Here is a 25526-nt window from a genome sequence, read left to right as displayed (position 1 = left end):
TTTCACATCCATTTTCAGTTTACTTTTCCCTAAGAGACGTGCAGTGACAAAAGGTTGAAACTGAGCCTGTAGCAGAGATGGGGTAGGAAGGTCATAAAAAGAAGGGGAGAGGGCAGGGGCAGGCAGAGAATCAAGAGTACCGCACAGCTGGGCTGGGTGGCACTGGGCCCCTCGGGAAGGTAGGCACCTCCTCGCTTGCTCTGTAGCCTTGAGCAAATCACTTCACCTCTCTGAGCCTCCGTGTCCCTGTACGTCAGAAGGGTATGCTATGGGTAGAAATTACCTGTGGAGTGTTTGGTGTGGCCCTCAATGTGCATTAGTTAATGTCAACTTCGTCCCACACTAGCAAATGGGCCGTCCTCCCTAGCCCAGCCCCGGAGGTGGCCAGGGCCCCCTGGACTTTCACTATGCTGTTGTCATACACCCATTCCAGGGAGGTGGTGGAGCTGAGGGTGAGGCCAGGAGGGGACTTATCTACCTGCCTCAATGCTGGACTTTTTGCCAGTAGGATATATACCTGGATGCTGGGGCTGTCTTGCCACCACATGAAAATTGCTGAGAATAAAACAAGACAGATGAAAACAGGGCTGAGAAATGGCAAGAGAACAAATCCATATGAAATTGTTTCCCTGGATTTTGCTCTGCCTGAAGTTTTCTCTAGGACTTTTCATTGGGGTGAATTTATAACTTCTGTTTCTTGTTTTACTAACCTAGTTTGAGTTGGGTGTCTGTTATTTGCAACCAAAAGAGTCTTGGCTGATAAAAGGGTGAGATTGTTAAGGTTTTTGATATAGTTTGCCACATTGTCTTCCAAATAAGGTTGTACTTGATAGGTACCCTGCAAGCAGGGCACATGAGGCTCTTTTGAAGACTGGCTCTCATTAAAGCAAAAACAGAAACAAAACCAAAACCTTTCCCATTTGTGTCTTTGGTTGCTGTTATAGAAGGCAGAGTATCTTATATTTTTTCTTTAGTCAATGACATTTATTACGTTTCCCCCATTTAGAAAGAAAATTCTAAATGAACATTTCTCTCTGTCTCTATTGCAAAGGCACCAGTGAAGACATCCTGTGATGTTTACATTGTACAATCCCTGGATTAAATTAGTTTTGGAAAATTGAAAAGGACAAAGAATAGGAGCAAAATTAAAAGGATTAGCCTCCATTTAACTTTATGACTCCTCTTGATATTAGAAAACTATGTGATTTTTATTAAAAAAAAAAAGAATCAAGAACCTCAAAAATTTATGAAATTAGCTATCCGGGAAAATAGGAAGAAAAAGAGAGGGAAATTATGTCTCAAAATGAAGCAAACTATTGCCCTATTGATTGCCTGGAAAAATAAAATCCGAGTCTTCGCAAACATACAAATAATTACAGTCTCTAGTTGAAGATGGATGAGTGCTTAGCTCTTGACTTGCACATTATACTTTCTCAACAGAGGCACCAAGCACCAGGAAGTGAGCTAGACTCATGAGTCACAGAGACTCTTGTAGATGGTTGACCCCATTTGTTTCTAAATGAGAGACTTCAGGCAAATTAACCTTTCAGAGCCTCAGTTTTCTCCTCTCTAAAATGGGATAATAATAGTGCCTGCCTCTTAGGACTGTGAGGATTAAATCAGATAACATTTGTGAAACACATGGCTTGCTACAAGTACGTGGCAAGGATTGTATTTCTTCTTTTCAAATATTTTTTGCATAAATCCTCTTTCTTCATCTTTGGCTTTCATTTTAATACCTGTTTTCATGCAAGGTCATGGCTAGCTAGTGATATATGTACAGCCATCTTTCTGGATGTGACAAATAATATGACAAATGAAATTACAACCTCTTGCATTTTAACAATGGGAAGACATGCTCATAAGCATGTTGTTCCAGTGCAGTTGATAGTATTCTCACTGAAGAAGAGTTAACTGGCAAAGAAAGGATGTAATTCAGTTACTGAGGCATCTCCTACTTACAACTAAAAATATTTGTCGTACCTGGGTGTCTGCCTAAATCTCAATTCTCTTTCGTTCTATAAACAATAAATTGATCTAATAAATATGGCTATATGACACCTTACTGTCAGAAATGACCATCGTTCACAGCGGCGAGTAGCTGAGCACTTTCTGCCTGCCTGGTTCTGTCCTAAACTCAATGGCTAAATGGTATTTAAGTCCAAACCTTACTCCAGGGAGGAGACGTTGACTCACTAAACCACATTGCACATGCATCCCAGCCAGTGAGGAAGTTGGGAAATGAGCGTTGCCTGCCTGCCTGACTCATTGCAAAGCATTTAACCTGTATGGTGGCATTTGGTCATCACACCAACCTGCAATGTAGCCTTTTAAATTTCTATTTCATAAATAAGAAGACTAAGGTATGAAAACATATGTGATTTGCCCATATTCCTGAGCTAGTAAGTGGCAGGGCCAAAAGTGACACCAGACATTCTGAAGTGAACAGGCAATTGTGTGCTTCGGGGACTTTCTGTGTGTATGCGTGCACATGCACGTGTGCATGTGTGTTGCACACGTGCATCGGAGAAAACGATAGGGAAAACAAATCAATTTGCAGCCTCAGAAAATAAAGTGGCTGGCCCTTCTACCTAAATGCTACTGAGGTATTGCCAAGGTCACCATCAGAGCCATAGCGGTTTTTCAGTTGACTTTTTTTTTTTTTTAACTTGACATCATCTAAGTTTGAAAATAAATAGATTCTATATTTTTTCCTACCAGAGAGAAGGGAAATAACCTCGCTTAGGGGTTTAGTGAAAATTGAGAAAATGAAAACAAATAGCGTGTTGAGTGTAAATAGAAAAAAATAGAGGGCAAAGCCCCTTCCCCCATTCCTTCATTCCTGCTCCGTAGAACCGAAGACAGCAGGTCTCAGGCCCCCTCGAAGTTGACCTCCCTGTCCACTGCCTGCTGCCAACTGCATGCAGCCAACCGCCCAGGCAAGCGAGTGGCAGCTGTGATCCGGGATCCTCCCTCTGCGAGCAGCATATTGAACTTGGCTAACTTCAAGTGTTTGTGAATCGTGAGCAGATGCTGGAGGTGCCAAGAGAGATAATGACACAGGATAAATATATCACTTTCACTGCTTGGAGGAGGTGCTTAATATTTTAAAAGCATATTTAAATATTCAGAGGCATTTCTTTTCTCTGTGTGCAGGTGACAAAATTTGCTGTGAATTACTTGTAGCTTAAAAAAGAGAAAGTTACCCGATTAAAAGGTGACCTTTGGCATTTCAGGTTGGTGTCATTAGCTAGCCAACTAGGTCTTGTTCCATTTTGGGGAGATGTCGATTTGGATACATGGGCAGGTATTTTCAGATAGAATTTCATTTTCACCTGGTTTATCTGCTCTTTTCAAATATTTCTACAATGGATAGAATAGCAATTGTCTCTGCATTGGTCCAGATGAATCGTTAAATGGATGTGGAAAGTGTGTGGAACAGGCCTCTGTTGGGTAACTCTCTTATTTCTGTCACTTAGAGCCAGCAAGGATCTGCGCAATCATCTGATCCAGCTTTCTCATGTTGCAGGGGAAGAAAGAGGTCAGGAAAGGGTCCGGGCCTTGCTTGTGCGGCTCCTAAGTGGCAGAGGCAGGATGAGACCCAGCTCTCTCTACCTCACCTGGTCATCTGAGATGCTCAGGAATAGACAGGACATTACAGTTAATCCCCCTCCCCTACCAATCAGTGCCAAATCTGTTTCCTGGTATCCTCAGTCGGGATCCTTCTCTTCAACCACGGACCCCTCCTGCTCTTCTATCCGTTCTTTCAAAGCTCTAATTTTTAAAAGGTTCTTCCAATTTATCTAACAACTTTTGCTGGATGGACTTTTTATATGAGGGTCTTCATGGAAAAATAGAATTAAAAAATAATACGAATCCTTCCATGAACTTTTTGAAAACCCTTCATATTTATTTTCTATAGCTGACTTTTTGGATCCTGTGACAAAATCATTGGATAGATGTCTCTGCTCTTTTTCATTTTTTTTTTTTTTTTGTCATTGGAGAAATGGATGTATTCTAGAAGACAACTATTCCTAGGGAGGTTTTCTCTCTATTCTCGCTACCATTTTCCCTGAGTTCATTATTAATTATTTCACAGCAATTTTTCTTAAGCTACCACTTCTGGGAATAGCAAACATTGGTTTCTTATGTAAATGGCCTTGAATTAATGTTGGGACTAAACTATAGCACAGGGAGGAGGATATTTGTAGGTAGAAAAACTTATCTTGACATGGACTTGAAATCTGCTTTCCTTCTCTTGGTGATTTTCATGCCAGTTCCCTCTTTTGGAACCCGTCTAGACAACATCTAATCCCTTTGCCATGAGGTAGCCCTCAACATATTGGGAGTACACTCCCACATCTCCTCCCGACTTCCCCACCCCGATGTTTTTCTTCTCTAAGCTACACCTCACACATTTCCTTAATTCCCAGTGTCCTTCCCTCCACTTCCCTCTGATATAATGCCAGCGTTACTCACTGTCCCCCAATACCTGATATCTTGTCATATATTCATGTCCCCTCTTCTCATGGTGGTTCTTGAGCTGGAAGAATAGCCTTGTGGGGTCCGGCAGATGCAGGCCAGTGTGAGATGCTTTCATGTTATAGACCCTTTACCTACGTCCAGGGAGCCTGAGAGGCATTTGCTTTCTTGGCCACCACGTCATAGTGTTAGTTAATATTAACATGGGGTTGATGTCACCCCTTGGTTTACTTTTTCCAGCTCAGTGTTTCCATCTGTCCATGTCCCCTTTTAGACTTCATCCCTGGAGATCTTCAAAGTTTACATATTTAGAACAATGGTACAGGTAGAAGTTTATTTATATTCTCTGTGGGAGGCAGGGTAGTATGGAGGATAAGAGCTTGTGCTCCAGAGTCAGGTGTGGGTTCCAAGCCTGGTGAAGCTGCATCCTGGCTGCACCATCTTGGGCAAGCTAGTTAATTGACCAAGGTCATGCAGGGTGGCAGAACCACAATCCAAATCCAGGCGATTTGGCCCTAGGCCCTGAGTAGAGGTCAAGTTCTTAGAATTTGGAAGGTAATGGGCTGTTAACTCTTCTTCTTTTTCCTCTGATATAACATTTTCTGAAAGCACTTTTCACCTACAAATTTGATAACTTAGATGAAATGGACCAATTCCTGGTAAGACACCAGCTATCAAACCCACCCAAGGATAAACAGATAACTTGAATAGACCTATGTTTGTTAAAGAAATCGAATTAATAATGAACGACCGTTCAAGACAGAAAGCACCAGGTCAAGAGGGTGAATTCTACCAAACATTTAAGGAAAAAATTATACCAACTCTCAACTCTGTTATCTTCTGTTATTCCAAGATAACAGAAGCAGAGGGAATTGTTCCTCACTCATTCTATGAGGCCAGCATTACCCTAAAGAATCAGAAAAAGACATTACAAGAAAGGAAAACCAGAGACCAATATCTCTCATGAACATATACACACAAATCCTCAACAAAATGGTAGCAAGTTGATTTTAACAATGTATGAAAAGAATTATACACCATGAACAAGTGCGATTTATTCCAGATTTGCAAGGCTGGCTCAACATTAGAAAAGCAATTAATGTAATCCAGCACATCCACAGACCAAAGAAAAAAAATCATAGGATAATACCAATTGATGTAGAAAAAGCATTTGATAAAATCCAACACCAATTCATGATAAAAAGTCTCAGAAAACTCGGAATGGAGGGGAACTTTCTCAATTTACAGCTAACATCATACTTAGTGGTATGAGACTGGACACTTACCCCCTAAGACCCTTTCTCACCATTCCTATTCAACATAATACTGGAAGTGTTAGCTAATGCAATAAGGTAAGAAAAAGAAATAAATGATATACAGGTTGGAAAGGAATAAATAAAAGTCCTTTTCATTGTGGTTTGCCAATTTGTTGGCCTCGGCTCATTAGCACTTTAAGTTTCATTGGCACTACTCTTCCCTGCCGCCCCCAGCTTTATTGATGTATAACTGACAAGTAAACATCATATATATTTAAGGTATACATGTGGCGAGTTGATTACACATACCCTGTGAAGTGATTAGCACAATCAAATTAGTTAACACATCCATCACCACTCATAGTTACCATGTGTGGGGGAAGGGGTGGGGGTGGTGTGAGCACTTAAAATATACTCTCTCTGCAAATTCCAACCCAACAATACAGTATTATTAACAACAGTCGCTATGTTGTACAGTAGATCTCCAGTGGACATCACTCTTATTGGAAGGTTTGGCTGAATTCTGACATTTATTCTTGATTTTGAGAATTGTTTTCTCTTCTTTGGAGAATTCACTTTTGTAACAAAGGCTCTATGGGCAAAGTTAAGCACAGTCTTGAGGTACCAGTGGTGGGGGGCTGCCGGGGTGAGAACGTTGCTGATTTTGAGGTGAACTATCTGGGGTTCCCATCCTAGCCTGCCTCTCACTTCTTGTTACTGAATCTGAGCCTCAGTTTCCCCAGTCACAAAACAAGAGTAATAATATCTGTCTCACAGTTTTGTTGTGAGGATTAAATGAGATAAAGTAATATAAATCACCAGCCTGGCTCTGGCACATGGTAGATAAAAACTGGTCAGTTTTTCTGCTCTTCCTCTGTTCACTGAAACCTCCACCACCATTATCTCCACCTCTGCTGTGTCAGTACTCCCTACACCAACTTATAAATTTAACACAATTCCAATTTAAATATCAGTGGGATTATTTATAAATACAGACAAGCTAATTCTAAAATTTATATGGAACAACATACTTCTCAAAATTAAGAACTTTTGTGAAAGACACTAAGAGAATAAAAAGACAGGTTACATACTGGGAGAAAATATTTGTAAATTACTTACTTGACAAAGGACTTGTATATGTAATCTGTATATTATATACATGTATATAAATACATATATATATTCTGGCACATTGTATACAGAACATATTTTTAAAAACTATCAAAATAGAACAACAAGGGAAGAAACAACCCAAATAAAAAGTGGGCAAAAGACTCGATCACTTACCAAAGAGAGTGCTATTGTCCTAATGTGTCCCCCAAAAGTCACATGTTGAAACTTATCAAACAGTGTGATAGTATTAAGATATACTTTAGGGGACTTTAGGAGATGATTAAGTTATGAGGATGGGATTAGGGCCCTTACTAAAAGGGCTTGAGGGAGAGGCTCTGCCCTTTGCCCTTCCGCCATGTGAGGACGCTATGTCATTCCCTCTGGAGGACACGGTAACTAGGCACCATGATGGAAAAAGACAGCAGCCCTCACCAGACACCAAACCTGCTGGTGCCTTGATCTTGGACTACCCAGCCTTCATAATTGTGAGAAATAAATTTCTATTGTTTATAAATTATCTATTCTCAGGTGTTTTGTTATAGTAGCAAAAACAGAGTAAGACCAAGAGTATACAGATGGAATATAAGCACACAGGAAGATGTCTAAGAGCATTACCCATTAGGGAAATGCAAATTAAAACCATGATGAGATACCATTATACATCTATTAGAATGCCAAAATAAAAAACTACTGACAAAACCAAGTGCCGATGAAGATGGGAGCAACCCTTACTCTCCCACATTGCTGATGAGGATGGAAAATGGTATGGCCACCCTGAAAAAAGTTTGGCAATTTCATATAAAATCAAACATACACTTGCCATATGACCCAGAAATCCCATTTCTAGTAATTTACCCTAAAGAAATGAAAATGTATTTTCACACAAAAACCTGTACGCAGTACTCACAGCAGCTCTATTTAAAATTGTCAAAAACTGCAAACAATCTAATATCTTTCCATGCTTGAATGGATAAAGAAAAAAACCAAAAAACTGTGGTACATTTATGCAATGGAAAACTACTTAGCAATGAAAAGGAATGAGCTGTTGATACATGAAACAGCTTGGATGAATCTCAAATGCATTATGCTGAGTGAAAATAGTCTCATGAGATTACATGCTGCATGATTCCTTTTATGTGACATTCTCAGAAAGACAAAACTATAGGGTCAGAAAACAGATTGGTGGTTGCCGTGGGTTTGGTGTGGGGAGAGGGTGTGATTACAGAGGGATAGCATGAAGGAGTTTTTGGGGTGGTACAACTGTTTGATTCTGATTATGACGGTGGTTGCATGAATCTATACATGTGTTAAATTTCATAGATCTGTGCCCCCCAAAGTTGAATTTATTGTATGCTTGTTAATAAAAAAAGAAAGAAAAACTATGCATGCAGAAAAGTACACATGTAATTAGTTTATAACCTGACAAATTTTCACAAACTGAACAGACCCATGTAACCAGCAACCAGATCAAAAAACGGAGCATTATCAGAACATCAGAAGTCTCCCTTGAGACCCATTCGAGCTACTACCCCCCTCAAGGTTAACTACTCTCTAACAGCATAAATTAGTTTTGTCTGTTTTAGTACCTTATACATATTACATATTATCAAACCCTTAATAAATCACCTTTACTAAGAAGAAATCCAGAGCATGTGACTGCTATAGTAATGAGATCTCAATGAAAAAATGCTAATGGATCTCAATGAAAAAATGCTGGGGGAATCATGAGTAAGGGTTCAAGGACAATGCAGTAGTTAATATTATAGTGATGGGTAAATAAGAGAGTGGTAGTTAAGATGGTTACGGCTGCTACAAAGAGAACATTCTAGAATCTGCCCCAGTGGCCAGTGCATGGGGTGGTCCTCAGCAGAGCAGCAAGTCTACAGCAGCTTGTTCTGTTGGTTCAGAAAGACTTGGGAACATGCTCCTAAGGACTAAGTGTCGAGAACGAACTGTTTGAGTCCAAGACTCCTCAGCCTGGGGATCCTCCCTTAGTAGCAGAGCTGGAGACGTTTTTGGCCACTTGCCTCACTCTTCCCATCCAGATTTCTCACTCTTGTCTTCAACATGTGTTTCTTGGCTCCTTCCCAACTTTTGCTGTTGCCCCTGCAGCTCCAGAGTTCTCTCTGTACGGGGTCTTCTGTCTCCTTATATCTGCTGATCTAGCCATTTGCTTGATGGTCTTGCAGAAGATGGGAAAGCATCTCTTAGTGGCTGAGGACGGGTTTGAGGGAATATAGGCAGGACAATCTAAGGTGTGACCCTCTTCGAACTGTCAAAGCATGGAGTCTGGACCTTGCCTCTGGGAACAGGAAATGCATAGGGCAGGTCTTTACCTTGTAATACCTGTTTATCCTATCATTTGACCAAGTGCCTTTGTGACAGTGATACTCTGTGGAAACACAACACCCCAAACTCTTGGCTCAGAAATAAGCTATCAATGCCCTGACACATTGCCTGTGACAATGGTCATCTTCTCTCACAGGCTCACTTTCTCATAGATAACACATGACAACTATGATTTCCATCTTAATCTTTACTATTTTCTTCTTGCTTTGCTCTTTTTATTCCCCCTCTAGTTTCTTAAGGCGAAAGTTTAGGTTATTAATTTGAGATCTTAGTTCTTTTTAAATATAGATTTTTTATTTTTAAAATTTTTATTGATTATACATATTATGGGGCACAGAGCTGACCACCACCAGCACCTGTGCCCAAGATGTAGTAAATATACATGTTATACCTGCACACTTCTCTTCAAGCACTGCTTTCAGTACATCTCACAGGTTTTGCTATGATGTGTTTTTGTTTGTATTTATCTCAAAGCATTTTCTAATTTCTCTTATGGTTTTATCTTTATCTTATTGGTTGTGTAGGAATATGTTGTTGAATTACCACAACAAATATGTGGTAATTAAAATAAAAAAATAAAAACAAATAAAATTTTCCAGTATTTCCTGCTATTGACTTCTAATTCCATTCCACTACAATCAGGGAACATACTTTGTTTGATTTCAGTCTTTTAAAATTTTGTGGTTTGTTTTCTGACTAGCATATGGTCTATGCTGGAGAATATTCCATGTGCACTTGAGAAGAATGGGTATTCTGCTATGGTTGGGTGGACTGTTCTATAGATGGCTGTTAGCACTAATTTGCTAATAGTGTTAAAGTTTTATCTTTCCTGCTGATCTTCTGCTTAAGTCGTTTTATCCATTTTATTTGTATTAAAGTGTTACATTTTGTAACAACTGTTATTATTTAGTTTTTCCTTCAATTTTGTCAGTTTGCTTCATGTACTTTGAGGCTCTGTTGTTGGGTGTACATATATTTATAATCTCTATGTCTTCCTGATAGATTGACTCTTTTGTCATTGCAGTATGTTTTTGTCTCTAGTAACAATTTTTGTCTGAAAGTCTATTTTGTCTGTAATTAGTACACCAAATTCTCATCTCTTTAGGTTACTGTTTGCATGGTATATCTTTTTTCATCCTTTTACTTTCAACTATTTGTGTCCTTAGATGTAAAGTGTGTCCTCTTTTAGACAACATATAGTTGGCACATGCTTTCTTTAAAAAATTCCATTCAGCCAATTTCAGCCTTTTGATGGGAGTGTTTAGTCCATTTACCTACAGTGTCATCATCAATAAGACAGGATTTCTGACTGCCATTTTTCTATTTGTTTCCTCTATGTCTTATTTGCCTCTCTATTTCTCTATTACTGTCCTATTTTGTGCTAAATAAGTATTTTCTAGTATACCATTTGAATTTACTTGTTGTCCTTTGTACTACATTTTTTCAGCTATTTTCTTATTGGTTGCCCCAGGAATTACACTTAATGTCTTAAAACAATCTAGTTTGTATTAATAACAACTTAATTTCAATAGAGTGTAAAAACTTTGCTCCAGGATAGTTCTGTTGCCTCATGTGTGCTACTATTGTCATACAAATTACAATCTATACATTGGAAACTCATCAGCATAGCTCTATAATCATTGCTTTATCTGTCTATCTATCTATCTATCTATCTATCTATCTATCTATCTATCTATCTATCTATCTATCTATCTATCTATCTATCTATCTATCTATCTATCTATCTATTTAAAAAGATGACTGGTAAGGAGATCTTAACCATTGTCTTGGTGTTGTGAGCTAACTGGGCCATCCCTATATGGGATCCGAACCCGTGGCCTTAGTGTTATCAGCACCGCACCATTGGCCGGCCCTATAATTATTGCTTTATGTAGATGTCTTTTAAATTATATAGGAGAAGAAAAGAGTTACAAACAAAATGCATTTGTACTACCTTTTATATTTACCATGTAGTTACTATTACTGGTGCTCTTTATTTCTCTGTGTGAATTGGAGTTACTGTGACCTTCCATTTCGTTCCAAGGACTCCCTTTATTGTTTCTGACACAGCAAGTCTGCTAGTGATGAATTCTCTCACTCTTGCTGCTTTCAAGATTCTTTTTCTTTGGCTTTTCAAAGTTTAACTGTGAAGCGTGAAGGTATGAATCTCTTTGTGTTTATCCCACCTAGAGTTTCTTAAGCTTTTTAGATGTTCAGATTAATGTTTTCACCAAATTTGGGGAGTTTTCAGCCTAAATATGTCTTCAAATATTCTACATTCCCCCTCCTCTTTCTCCTCTTCTGTGACTCCCATGACGCATGTGTTGTCACTCGTGGTGTCTCACAGGTCTCTGAGGCTCTGTTCATTTTTCTTCATTCTTTTTCTTTCTGTTCCTCAAACTAGATAATCTCAATTGATCTATTTTCAAGTTTACTAATTCTTTGTTCTGCCTGCTTAAATCTGCTGTTCAGCCCCCCTAATGAACTTTTCATTTCAGTTATTGTACTTTTCAACTCCAGAAATTTTTTTATTTAATAATTTTTATCCCTTTATTGATAGTATCTTTTTGCTAAGACTTTTTGCAGACCTCCCTTTAATTTTTGATACATAGTTTCTTTCAACTCTTTGGATGTATTTATGATAGTTCTTTAAACATCTTTGGTTAGTAAGTCCAATGTCTAGGTTTCTATTGGCTGCTTTCCCCCCCTGTATAAACCATACTTTCCTGTTTCTTTGCATGTTTTGTAGTTTTTTTTGTTGAAAATTGAATATTTTCAATATTATAATGTGGCAATTCTGGAAATCAGATTTCTTGCTTCCCCAGTGTTTGCTGTTGTTGCTATTAATTGTTTGTTTTTCTGGGATAATTCTGTAAAGTCTATATTCTTCATTATGTGTGGCCACTAAAGTTCTCTTCTTGGTTAGCTTGGCAAGCAGCTAATGATTGAACAGAGATTTCTATAAATGCATAAAACAGTAACTCTCCCAGCCTTTGCCAATGGACTCTGTGTGTGTGTGTGTGTGTGTGTGTGTGTGTGTGTATGGATATTGGGGCGTGCTTTCAGTGGCTTCTCAGGCAATTTAAAACTCTGCCTTAGGCTTTGCTTCTGGCTCGTGAAGAACCTCAAATTCAGCCAGAGGTGAGAGATTAGGGCCTTTTCAGGTCTTTCCTGGGCAGGTACATGGCCCTGCACATGCACGTGGCCTTCTATATTGCCAGGAATATATCAGAACTTTCCCAAGGCATCTATGGACATCTTATTCCCCCAGTTTTTCTTTTAAATTTTTTGGTCAGATCCAGTGGTGTTGCTTCCTGAGGAAGCTGTAATGTTGAATGGTTGCCGCTTAAAAAACAAACAACAACAACAACAACAACAAAAACAAAACAAAAAACCCCAATGTCCTAGGAATACAATTGTTGGAATAGAGTAATCTCTGAGTTAGGCCATACAAAGACAGCTCTGAGAGGGGAGCATTTCAGGATGCTGCCGACATGTCAAATAGTGACAGGTCTCTGGGGTGAGGTTTTCCGGGTGCTCCAGACCCATTCTTTTCCTCCAGTGGCTGCTAGGCCAATGACTTTCACAGCTACTATAGTTGTAAGGCTATTAGTTTTCAAGGCTACTGTGAAGCAGATGAGAAGGGGATAGGAATAGGGCAAGTTAAAATACCACAAATTGCCTGGTTCTTACTGATATTCAGTCAGTTTTCTTGAATAAGTGCCCCTCAGATGGCTGGACATCTTTGGTTAATTTCCAGAATTCTTGAGAAGTTTTTTTTTTTTTTTTTTTTTTTTTTTGGTGACAATTTTTGCTAGTGTTCTCATTGCTTTTATGGAAGAGTGGATTTTTAGAGATTCTTACTCTATTATTTCAGAGGTGCTTTCAGAGCAATTATTTAATAGGGGTGTGTGTGGGTGTGTGTGTGTGTGTGTGTGTGTGTGTGTGTGGTTGTTGCTCACGGTTAGAAAGTCACGGGAGGGGTGAGAAGCTGCAGAAGGCTACATCTGGATTGGAAATGAGCAGGCAGAAACCTGCCTAAGTCCCGCTTTCTGTTGCTGAGCGACACTAGGTCCTCCTGGCTAGATACTCTACAGTGGGGTGAGTAAGAAGCCTGCCTAATATAGCAGCTTAAAATTAAAGTGAAGTGGTACTTCACTTTGAAACTTTTCTGAACTTACTATTTTTTGTTTTTGAAAGTATTTTCCTTCTTTATATATATATGACAAAACAAAAGAACTACCAAGTCCCACATGGAAGTGTGACATCTTTACTTTTTGCCTCTGGCGTTTGAACGAATACCCTGATTCAGGAACTCCCTCCCACCAGGACATTTCTTTCTGGGAACAGCGCACAGACAGGATGGCTTCTTAGAGGAAGGAAGCAGCCTCCTGTTCAGTGAAGTTCAGGTTGCACATGGATGGGTTCAGATCACTGTCACCAACATTAATAATAAAAGAAGGACAGTTACGTAGGGCACAAAGGAAGCACGCTGATAATTCCTCTTACTTGAGAACTGATCGGGAGTTCTGCTGAACCAGGAGTTGAGTTTTTCACACCACAGAGCATCTGCATGGAATGTGAGCTAAAATCTACACTGATGATCTCAGGATCTCTTTCAGTTGCTCCTTATTTACATGAAGATTGATTTATCATTTTAGTACATGACTTTCGATGCTTTTGACCCATATTTCTGTTGGATGTAAGTAAAAACCTTGGAGTGAAGTTGCCAAGTCATAAGGTAGGTTTATGTTCACCTTTAGTAGATGCCACCAAAGTGTTGTCCAAAGTGGTTGCACCAATTTACCATCCCTCTGGCAGTGTATGTGAGACCCCACTGCTCTGCATCCTTGCCAACACTTGTCATTGTCAGTCTTTTTGAGCTGACCCCTTGATTGGACTGTTTGTCCCTGGATGCTACCTGTTGGCTCATTTTTCATCCTTGGCTCTGTAGCTTGTGAACTGGTTGTGTTCCCCACCCCAAGCCCCATGCCCTGCCTGGACCTCACAGTTCCAAAGCAGGTGGTTTTATCCATGGTCCTTTGGGATTTAGTCCCAAAATGTAAAATGTAAGCATGATTCAGTATAAAAAAATTTTTTTTTGGAAATATTCTGTGGTCAGTGGATTATGTAGTGAGAATTCCTAAATATTTGATTTCTGAAATACATCACAGTTGATAACTAGGATAGTGACAAAAAAAATCCTGATAGCTTAATAATACAGTGTAGTAAAAAGAGGTGAAATCATGAGCATTCATTTAAGCAGTTTGCAGTAGAAGAGGGGGCAGGCTCACCTTGGGCTAATTTGTGCATTCAGAAAAATTACTGAGCACGTGCTTGCTCCCCTGATGAGCTGTCACGTGTTTATAAGTGTTGCCTGGTTCCTGTCTCAGCTGCAAATGGAATATGTGGTACTGAGTAGTTTTTAATCAGTCTGTGACATCTGCATCTAAATAAATTGGTGTAATCTTGAGATAAATGACTGCAGTCAGTGTGGCTCATGGTTACAAAAACAGCCTTTAATTTTCACAGCCCATTCTTTGAGGGATGCTCAGATTACATATTATCCCCTGATGCACAAGGGGTCACATGATGCTATGATCACATTTGATAGTGACGTGGCCCCAATGCTTCAGTTGATCACCAGGCAGAATATCATGGCAGTCCAGGGAAGCTGGAGCATTCAGTACTCAGGGGGAAAACCTTCTGTCTATTACCAACCCCTTAGCTTTTTCTTGTAATTTAATTATATTCTATCAAATAAAGCTGCTTTGTCTTGGGCAAGGTAAGCAAAAATAAAATGTGCACAATCTGTCTTCTGAGTTCTTGATTTTATCTGGACAGACATTAAACCTTAAATTTTCTACATTTCTTTTTAAAATGAGTATCCTCTTATTTCATTAGTGTCTTTGGAAAGATTTACAACAACTATGTGAAGGGACACATTGTCCTTTCAGTAGGAGCACAAAGCTTGCTGTGAAGCACAGGAGCCCAAACAGTGGCACTATTTTTGAAAATGTATAGTAGGAATGTACTAACGTAGCAAATGAAATACAATGAAATAATTTTTTGATATAAAATAGCAATTCGGGTGTCTTTACTGGTAATGCAGTTAGATGCAGCCAACAAACTACTTCATATATAGCATTTAGTTGGAAACATAGTTAACCCTCAGCATCACTTCCATCTCTCTGGAGTCCCACCTCTCCTTTATTTTGCTTGGCCCTGCAGCCTGTCACTCAGCCCTACCTATAAAGGTGGCCCCACCATCCCCCACTGAAGGAACTACTTCTCTTCTTTCATACAATCTGTTTTAGTCCATTTGTGTTGCTATGACAGAAATACCTGAGACTGGGTAATTTATAAAGGAAAAAGGTTTATTTGGCTTACGATTCTGGGACAGCTGCATCTGGCATGGGCCTCAGGCTGCTTCTACTCATGGCAGAAAGTGGCAGCAGCCGGTGGGTACAAGCAGATCACATGGCAAGAGGAAGCAAGAGAGAGAGAGAAGGTGCCAGGGTCCTTTTAAGCAATGAGCTCTCATGGGAACTAATAGAGCAAGAATTCACTCATTAAACCCCCTTCCCCCAGGGAGAGCATTAATCCATTCATGAGGGATCCGCCCCCATGACTCAATCAGTTTCCAACACTGCAACATTGGGGATCAAATTTCCACATGAGTTTTGGAGGGGACAACACATCCAAACTCCATCACCCCTGGCCCCCTAAAACTCATGTCACTCTCACATACAAAATATAATCATTCTATCCCAACAGTCCCAAAAGTCTTAGCTTGCTTCAGCACCAACTTAAAAGTCTAGACCAAAAGCAAAAGTCCTTCCAGTTTTGAACCTGTAAAAGTCAAAACCAAATTTATCTACTGCCAAGATGCAATGGTGGAATAGGCATTGGGTATACGTTCCCATTCCAAAAGGGAGGAATAGGCCAAAAGAAAGGAAAAACAGGACCCAAACAAGTCCAAAACCCAGCAGGGCAGGCATTAAATCTCAGGGTTGGTGAATCAGGTACCTTGATTTCATGTTTGACTGTCTCTGCACACTGGTGTGGGGGTTGGGTCCCCAAGTCCATGGGCAGCTCAGCTCCTATGGCTTTCCTGTTCTTGGGCCACACTTCACCTCTCCTAGGCTGGTGTTCCACTCTGGTAGCTCCACGGGTCTGGGGTCTCCATGGAGGTCCTGCTCTCATGGCTCCACTAGGCATGGTGCTATTGGAGTTTCTCTGCTGGAACTCTGACCCCACATTTCTGCCCAGTGTTGCTCTAGTAGATGGCCTCTGCAGTGGCTCCACCCCTGCAGCAGGTCTCTGCCTGGGTCCCCAGGCTTTTCCATACATCCTCTGGAATCTGGGTGGAGGATGTCATGCCTCCACTCCTCTTACATCATGCTGGCCTGTAGACTTAACACAACATGGACGTCACTGAGGTTTTGGGCCTCTACCCTCTGGGGCTGCTGCATGAACCACACTTGGGGTTCATGCTGTCCAGCTGGAGCAGCTGGGATGCAGGGAGCAGGATTCTGAGGGAAGCTGTGCCCCAGGTCTGTCCTCCAGGATAACTCAGTCCTACTAGGCCTTGGGGTCTGTGATGGGTGGGGCAACCTTCCAGACTTCTAAAATGCCTGCAGGGCTTTCCTCTCATTTTCTCCACTATTAGCATTTGGCTGCCTCACTGCCAAGATAATGTCTTTAGCAACCAGTTTATCTGTTTCACACTTTTTTCTCCTGCTCTCAACTTCTCTACTGCATGGCCAAGCTGCAAATATTCCAAAACTTTACTCTCTGCATCCCTTTTAATTTCTGGCTTTACATCGTGTCTTTGCTGCCATAACTCAGAGTAGGCTGTTAGAAGTAGCCATGCAGCATCCTTAATGCTTTGCTACTTAGAAATTTCTTCCACCAAATGCTCTGGTTCACAACTCTTAAGTTCCAACTTCCACAAAGTCCAAGGGCATGGACACAATGCAGACAAATTCCTTGCTATAGTGTGGCAAGAGTTATCTTTTGTCCAATTCCCAATAAGTTCCTCATTTCTATCTGAGACCTCATCATCCACATGGCCTTTACTGTCCACATTTCTATCAGCATTCTGCTGACCACCACATAAGTCTCTAAGACATTCCAAACTTTCCCTCATCTTTTTTTCTTCTTCTAGGTCCTCCAGACTCCTCCAACCTTTGCCCATTACCCAGTTCCAAAGCTGCATCCACATTTTCAAGTATTTTTATAGAACACTCCACTTCTGGTACCAATTTTCTGTTTTAGTCTGTTTTGTGTTGCTATAACAGAAATACCTGAGACTGGGTAATTTATAAAGAAGAGAGCTTTATTTGGCTTATGATCCTGGGACAGCTGCATCTGGCACGGGCCTCTGGCTGCTTCTACTCATGCTGGAAAAACAGCAGGCAGCTGGTGGGTACAAGCAGATCACATGGTGAGAGGAAGCAAGAGAGAGAGAGAAGGTGCCAGGATCTTTTTAAGCAACAAACTCTGGCGGGAACTAATAGAGCAGAACTCACTCATTACTCCCCCCTCCCCCAGGGAGAACATTAATCCATTCGTGAGGGATCCGCCCCCATGACTCAATCAGTTTCCAACACTGCCACATTGGAGATCAAATTTCTGCATGAGTTTTGGAGGGGACAACACATCCAAATTCCATCACAATTCCATCTTCTTACCCACTGCTTTTCCCTCATTCCTCACCCTCTCGGGAAATGGCAACTCCATTTATCCATCTGTTCTGTAGCCAAACCTAGGTGTCATCTCTGCCTCCTGGGTCTCAGTTGTACCCTGTTGCTGGTGCATCTGAATGGCCTGTCACATCTATCCCCCAAATACATCCCACATTTGACCACTTCTCTCCATCCCCAGCACCACCACCTTAGTTTAAACTGCCCATTATTACTTCCCTCCTTCCCTTCCTTCAGTCCCTTTGTCCACACTGAGCCTCAGTGGTTTTAAAAAAATATCAATTCAGTCATATCATTCCTAGTTTTCTCACTGGAAGAAAAAAAAACAGTCAAAATGCAAAAACCCCAAGCTCCATATCGTGGCCCACAACCCTATGCTACCAAAGCCCAGTTCCTTTCAAGCCTGCCTCTTGCTCATGTTCTGGCAGCTGGAATAGTTTTATTTCAGTCTCATAAACTAGCTTCTACAAATCAATAAGAAAGAAATTAATAACACAATAGAAACACAGGCAGTGTGGCTTGAGACTGAGTTTATTGCTCCATGGAGTGCTGGCAGTGTCTCAGAGGGGGAGAGCAGAGGGGGATTCTGTTGGGAACTTGAAGTTTGGTTTAAGGCAGGTCTTACAATTCAGGGGCTCGGCAAGGATTAGCTAAGAATCCTGATACAACAGGATTTGGGTTGCTGGAAATAGCAAGGCGAATATTTTGAGGAAAGCATTTTAGGGCTTAAACTGTTGGTGGTTATTTATGAAAGAGTTGATGGGTCCTTCAGGAAATTTCAGTAATAAATAATCAAGTTATTTGCCTGGGCAAGAGTGTGCTGGAGTAGTAAAGCAATACTAGGAAAGCAAAGGAGTTGCCGTGTTCATGTAGAGTCTGCATTGTAGACAGCAGGTGGGTGGTTTCAGGTCTCAGAACAGTGAGGCCACAGGAAAGCAATACAAAAGTCTCTGAAGCATGTGGAAAGATGCTCATTTTGACTCATGAGGAGAAATATATTTTAAAATTACACTGAGATATCTTTTTTTCACCTATCAGGTTTTTCAAGATGAAAATGTTTGAAGAAACCATATGATGAAGAGAAAAACAGGGAATCCCACACGTTACTGGTAGGGATGTGAATTGGCAGAATTTCTAAGGAGGGCAATCTGAGAATATGTATTAAAATTATAAATGTATGTACCTGCTGTGCAGATTAAAAATGATCACTTGTAGGTATTTATCCAACCAGTTTGCCAATATCCAAAGGAACCAGGGTCCTACAGAACACATTGTGGGAGGCGATGCTTTAAGGGATAGAGACCTTTGAAGTTTGTCAAGTACCTTTCTTATTGATTTGTAGAAGTGATCTCTATAGTAGGGAAATTAGCCCTTTGATTTTGATAAAAGTTGCAAATGTTTTTTCCTAGTGGTTTCACATTGCATATGGTGATTTTTCCACATGAAATTTTGAAATTTCATGTTGACAAATGTTTTGATTTTTTTTTCTAATAGCTTCTAGATATGTGTCATACTCCAGGGTTGTAAAATATTCTGCCTTGGTTTCTTCTTGTATTTTTTGGCTGCACTTTTTAGGTTACATTTAAATCTTTGGTCCATATGGAGTTTATTTAGATATAAACTGTGAGGTATGAATTCAATACTATTATTACTCCATGTGGTGACTCACTTATCTTAATCCAACTTATTGAGCAATTCACCCACCTCTTAACATATTCTTGCAAATATTTAGATCTGTCTCTGGACTTCTTAGTCTGTTTCATAAATTTGTCTGCCTATTTAATATACCACACTGTTTTGACATTGTTGTTGTTGTTGTTATTATTATTATTATTTTGCTGCTGGCCATTTTGGGGAACCAAACCCTCGACCTTGGTGTTACAAGACCATGCTCTAACCAACTGAGCCAACCAGCCAGCCTTGATATTGTGGTTTTATATTATGTTTTAACATTAATTTGTCCCACCTGATTGCTTTCTTGTTCAGAGCAAACTTTAGAATCAGCTTGTCTAATTCCATACCCTCTCCTACCAAATTCCATTGATGATTTTATTTATCATATTAAATTTATAGACTAGCTCAGGGGCATTTATATTTTATGATGTTATGTCTTTCTATCCAGGTTTATGGTATGCCTTTATATTTGTTCAAGTTTATTTTGTGTCCTTCAGTAATATTTTAAAGTTTTCTTCAATAGGTATTTCAATTCTTGTTATGTTCTCCAATAAGCGGTGCAAGGAAAACTAGATATCCGTGTGTAGAAGAATGAAACTAGACCCATGCATCTTGCCATGTAATAAAACCAACTCAAAATGGACTGAAGACTTAAATATAAGACCTGAAACAATAAAGCTCCTAGGAGAAGACATAGGGGAAACACTTCAGGATGTAGGACTGGGCAAAGACGTTATGAATAAGACCTCAAAAGCACAGGCAATAAAAGAAAAAATAAACAAATGGGATTATGGTAAACTAAGAACCTTCTACGTGGCAAAGGAAACAATCAACAGAGTGAAAAGACAATCTATAGCATGGGAGAAAATATTTGCAAATGATACATTCAAAGAGGAATTAATATTCAGAATATACAAGAAACTCAAACTACAGTAAAAAACCAAATAATCCAATTAAAAAATGAGCAAAAGAGCTGAATAGACATTGCTCAAGAGAAAACATATAAATGGCCAAAAGGTATATGAAAAAACGCTCAACACCACTAATCATCAGGGAAATGCAAATCAAAACCACAGTGAGATAGCATCTCAACCCACTTAGACTGGCTATTATCAAAAAGACAGAGAATAACAAATGCTGTTGAGGATGTGCAGAAAGGCGAACCCTTCCACACTATTGATGGGACTGTAAATTAGTACAGCCTTTATGGAAAACAGTATGGAAGTTTGTCGGACAACTACAGATAGATCTACCATACGATCCAGCAATCCCACTGCTGGGTATATACCCAAAAGAATGGAAACCATCATGTCAAAGGGATACCTGTGCTCCTATGTTTATCACAGCTCTATTTACAATAGCCAAGATATGGAACCAACCTAAATGTCCATCAACTGACAACTGAATAATGAAAATGTGCTATACGTACACAATGAAATACTACTCAGTCATAAAAAAGGACGAAATTCTGCTATTTGCAGCAGCATGGATGAGTTTGGAGAAAATTATATTAAGTGAAACAAGCCAGGCACAGAAAGAGAAATACTGCATGTTCTCACTCATAAGTGGGAGCAAAGAAAGGAAGGAAAAATGGAAGGAGGGATGGAAGGAAGGAAGGAAGAAAAGAAGGAAGGAAGGATGGAAGAAAAAGAAAAAGAATTACAATAATATGTTGAACTTTCAGAAGGAGAGAATAGAACTGTGGTTACTAGAGATGGGAAAAGGGGAAGGGGAGAGGGGTGAGTGAGAAATTGCTTAATGGGGCTGAGCCCGTGGCGCACTCGGGAGAGTGCGGCGCTGGGAGCGCAGGCAGCGACGCTCCCGCCGCGGGTTCGGATCCTATATAGGACTGGCCAGTGCACTCACTGGCTGAGTGCCGGCCACGAAAAAGACAAAAAAAAAAAAAAAAAAAGAAAAAAAAAAGAAATTGCTTAATGGACACAAGGACTGATTATGTTTTATAATGATGATTACCCTGATAATTATCCTGTCTTGCTCATCACACACTGCAGAAGTTATTGATATTCAACTCTGTACCCTACAAATATGTGTAATCACTTATGTTTCAATAAAAACATTCTTGTTATATTTATTAGCTTTTTTGTGTTTTGTTTCTAAAGTAAATAGAATTCCCCTCACATAAATTAACTACTGTTGCTTGTATATATAAAGATTTTTTGATTCTGTATATTTATTCTTTGCCCAGATATCTCATCAATTCTCTTACTGTTTGTGATATATATCTAGTTGACTTCCCTAGGTATAAAGTCATATTATTTGCACATAATCATTACTCTCTTTCCAATTATATATCTATAAATTTCCTTTTGAATAATTTTTGGGCTAATACCTCAAGAACAATATTAAGTGATAACGATGATGGTATCTTATTTTCAATTTGAATGGGATCCTGTTCATATTCCTTTATTAAGCATAGTGCTGACTTCTGGGAAGATAAATATGTTGTATTATGAGAAAGAGGTACCTATCTTTTCTCATTTTACTGAATACTTATCAAGAGTATATTTCACATTTTATCAAATGCCTCTTCAGCATTTACAGACAAAACCATGGGGTCTTTCTTCCTTATATGGATTAATACATGTGAATAGATTTTCTGGTACTTAATCATGCTTTTATTCTGGGAATAAACCTTATTTGGTCATTATATATCAATTTTTAAATAATTTGCGGGGTTATTTTGCTACTTTTTAAGGGATCTTTGCATAATTTTTTTTGGATATGTTTGTTAACTTTGTTGAGTTTTAGTGTCAGTGGTGTGTATACTTTATAAAAACAACATGAAGGTGACTGGGGTCATATGTCCATCTCTGAACCCATCTCTGCCACCAGGAGAATGCTCAGGTCTAGGTCACATGGCACCTCCTGGATCTGGCAGTGGAGTTAGTTTCACCTGAAGCACATTAGCTGAGAGTTAAATAGGGTTACTTACCCCAAAGCAAAATTGGGGCCAAGTTACCCAGAGGGGATCTATAGTACACGGAGAAAATAAAGGATGTCTCACTATAGGCAGAGCTAAAACTCCTATCAACTCTGGACTGAAAACTTCCAGATTTCTTTTATATGAGGGAGTAAATTCCTAATTTGTTTAGGCCATTATCAGAAACACCGTATGGAAATAAAAACATGAAATACCGCCACTAGAAAATACAAAGACTAGAGCTATTTCATAGTACTCTATTTAAAGGTCCCAGACTGAATTCAGGAGCAAAGGAGTGGCCTTAAATTGAACCTCCTTATTTGCAGGTCAGTTATGTGGATTCCTTCTGGTTCCAGTACAGTACCTGTCTCATAAAAATGAAATGCTGGAACTAAAAGAAGTTATTGAGTTTAAATTAATTCTCACGTTCTTGGGAGTCAGGATGAAAAAATCTGATTTCTATGTGGTGGTAGTTCAAGTGCTTTATTAAATATTTATATAGGGAAGGTACGCTTCCTTGCTATCTTTTTATTCAAGACTTTTCATTTAAATCTACCCTAGATCAAATCAATATTAGAGAGATAATGTAAAATAAATTAAAACTGTTTTAAACCGCTGCTAGAACAGTGGTTTAATTCAAATCAGAGCAAGTCTAGGGGGATGAAAATAAGTGTGAACCTATCTCAAACAGCATTTAAAAATTGTTCAATGAGAATTCAGAATAAAATAACCTAAATATATGCAAAAACATTTAAATGACTGATTTTAATAAGAATACTACTAATTAAAGGAATAAGATAATGATTCTGCTGCTAGTTTCTATAATGCGTGCAAATAGTTATTCTTCATGAAGATTCTTCAAAGACAGTTCAAACTCCCATGTACTTAGTGTTTATATTTTTGCACTGCCTTGTGGTTTGATTGATTGTCAGTAGGAAATGTTGGGAATGGAGGAAAGCCTCTATGGAAACTGGGGTCTCACTCTGGTTCTGCTCCTACCCAGCCTAGGGTCGTGATTAACTTCCTCAATGGCTCATCTTCCTCCTCAGAAAAGATCTTCAGAGAGTCCCGTCCCACTTTCACATCCTACAATTCTGTGAGTCAGGAGTAGGTAGTCATCCTACAAAGAAAGCAAGTGACAAGCAAACTAAGACCCTCGAGTGCCTCCCCCCACAATAAACCAAAACCCAGCAGGCACTGCGCATCACACCATAGATGCATACCTAAATTTATATGGTACATATACCACATAAATGACTCACATCACACGTACACGCAGGTACATTCATACATGCATATGACACATCACATATACACACATGATATACATCATGTGTACACATACTAGGGTACTTCAAAAAGTTTGTGGAAAAATAGAATTAAATGATCATATGAATCTTTCTGTGACGTTTCTGAAGTACCCTTGTACATGTTACATGCATCATGTATACATATATGATGCATACATGATACATATATGTGTACACAGTGTGTATGTGTGTGTTTCTATATCTATATCTTTTTCTCTTTATATCTCATGGGCAATACCTACTAAGTATCAGACTGCACACTGTAGGGCACAAAGCATCTACTGAGTGTGAGACTCTGCACTGTAGATAGCAGATACAGAGTGCACGTTCAAAGCAGGGCTCCTCGGGCAGACTCCTCCCTATGTTTGAATCTTGGCCATGCCACTCACAAGCTGGGTGACATTAGACCTTTCACTTCAGCTCATCTCACCTCAATTTTGTGTTTTGATTGGGCACACAGGTCATAGTTTCTACTTTGTAGTGCTGGTGTTAGGAGTAAATGACATAATGTATAAAGTCTACTCATACTAGTGTCTGGTACACTATCAATATTCTGTACGTTATCACTATCATCTCATTTAATTTTCCCAAGAGCCCTACAAAGTAGGGATTTCTATCCCCTCGTCACATGGCATCTGAAGATCAAGCAGAGTGACTAGTTTGCCCAGCACCATCTGGGTCCTGATAGAACTGTTCTGGCCAAAGTAGGCTGTTAGGTGCTGCGCTCCATGGTAGAAAATTGTCATCAGGCAATGTGTCCCTCCTCTGTGTGTGTGCCTGGCCTTTTCTCTTAAGCTGATGCCAGCTTCAATCCAGCATCCAGGCCCACTTTCTGCAGGGGGCAGGAGTGTTCCCTGTATCCTTAAAGGTTAACTGAACGTGGGAAGAGGGAACAGGAATGACAGCACTGTCTATAGGCAACTCTGTGGGTGCAGAGTGAGGTATAGGAACTATCTTGCCAATGACTACAGAAATCTTAGAAGCTTTGGGGGAAAAGGTGGGTGCTAAATCACTGATTGATATATACGTTAATATCTGTGTTACTCTAAGTAAGCTGAAGGTGATTTATTGCCCCATGAGTGTTCCAGTTTAAATCTTAATTCAAACCCTGGGAGATCTTACTATGTAACCTTTTAAGTTTCTTCTACATATAACTTTTCAAGCCTGTAAATGATCATGCTATGCATCCAGACTGGCATTCCTGCAGGATGCTCTGGTGGTCCCTGGTGTGAAAAGCTTATTGTAAGAGGAGTGTTGCTCTCGTTGAGACCAGTGTTTCCCAAATGCCTGTCTATGAATCTGTGCTAGCCTGGGAGGATGTTTTTCTCCTGTTGTGACAAAATGCCAAAGATAAAGACAATTATATTCACATCGGTTTGTAACATTTTTATAATATCCTATGGGTATAATGCAGTTGAGTTGTAATTCTAGAATAGACCTATGAAAAGAAACAGGTCCCAAGTTGTTTCTTGAAGTTTTTCTGTTCCATCAAATCCAGAGCCTTGGAATACCTAATAGGATCCAGCATTTTATCTGGCAGAAATAGCACACCTGAGATGGCTGGCCATGCTGCATGGCTCATTGGGAACAATCGGTCCCACCCAGCCACTTGCTGATGTGTGACCTTGAGTTATTTAACATCATTGGGACTCAGTGGCTTACAACTACAATGGTGTAGTTCTTACTCACACCC

This window comes from Cynocephalus volans, chromosome 1 (assembly GCF_027409185.1).
Source record: "Cynocephalus volans isolate mCynVol1 chromosome 1, mCynVol1.pri, whole genome shotgun sequence".
In the NCBI taxonomy this organism is placed as follows: Eukaryota; Metazoa; Chordata; class Mammalia; order Dermoptera; family Cynocephalidae; genus Cynocephalus; species Cynocephalus volans.
Note: the sequence above shows the minus strand (reverse complement) of the source record.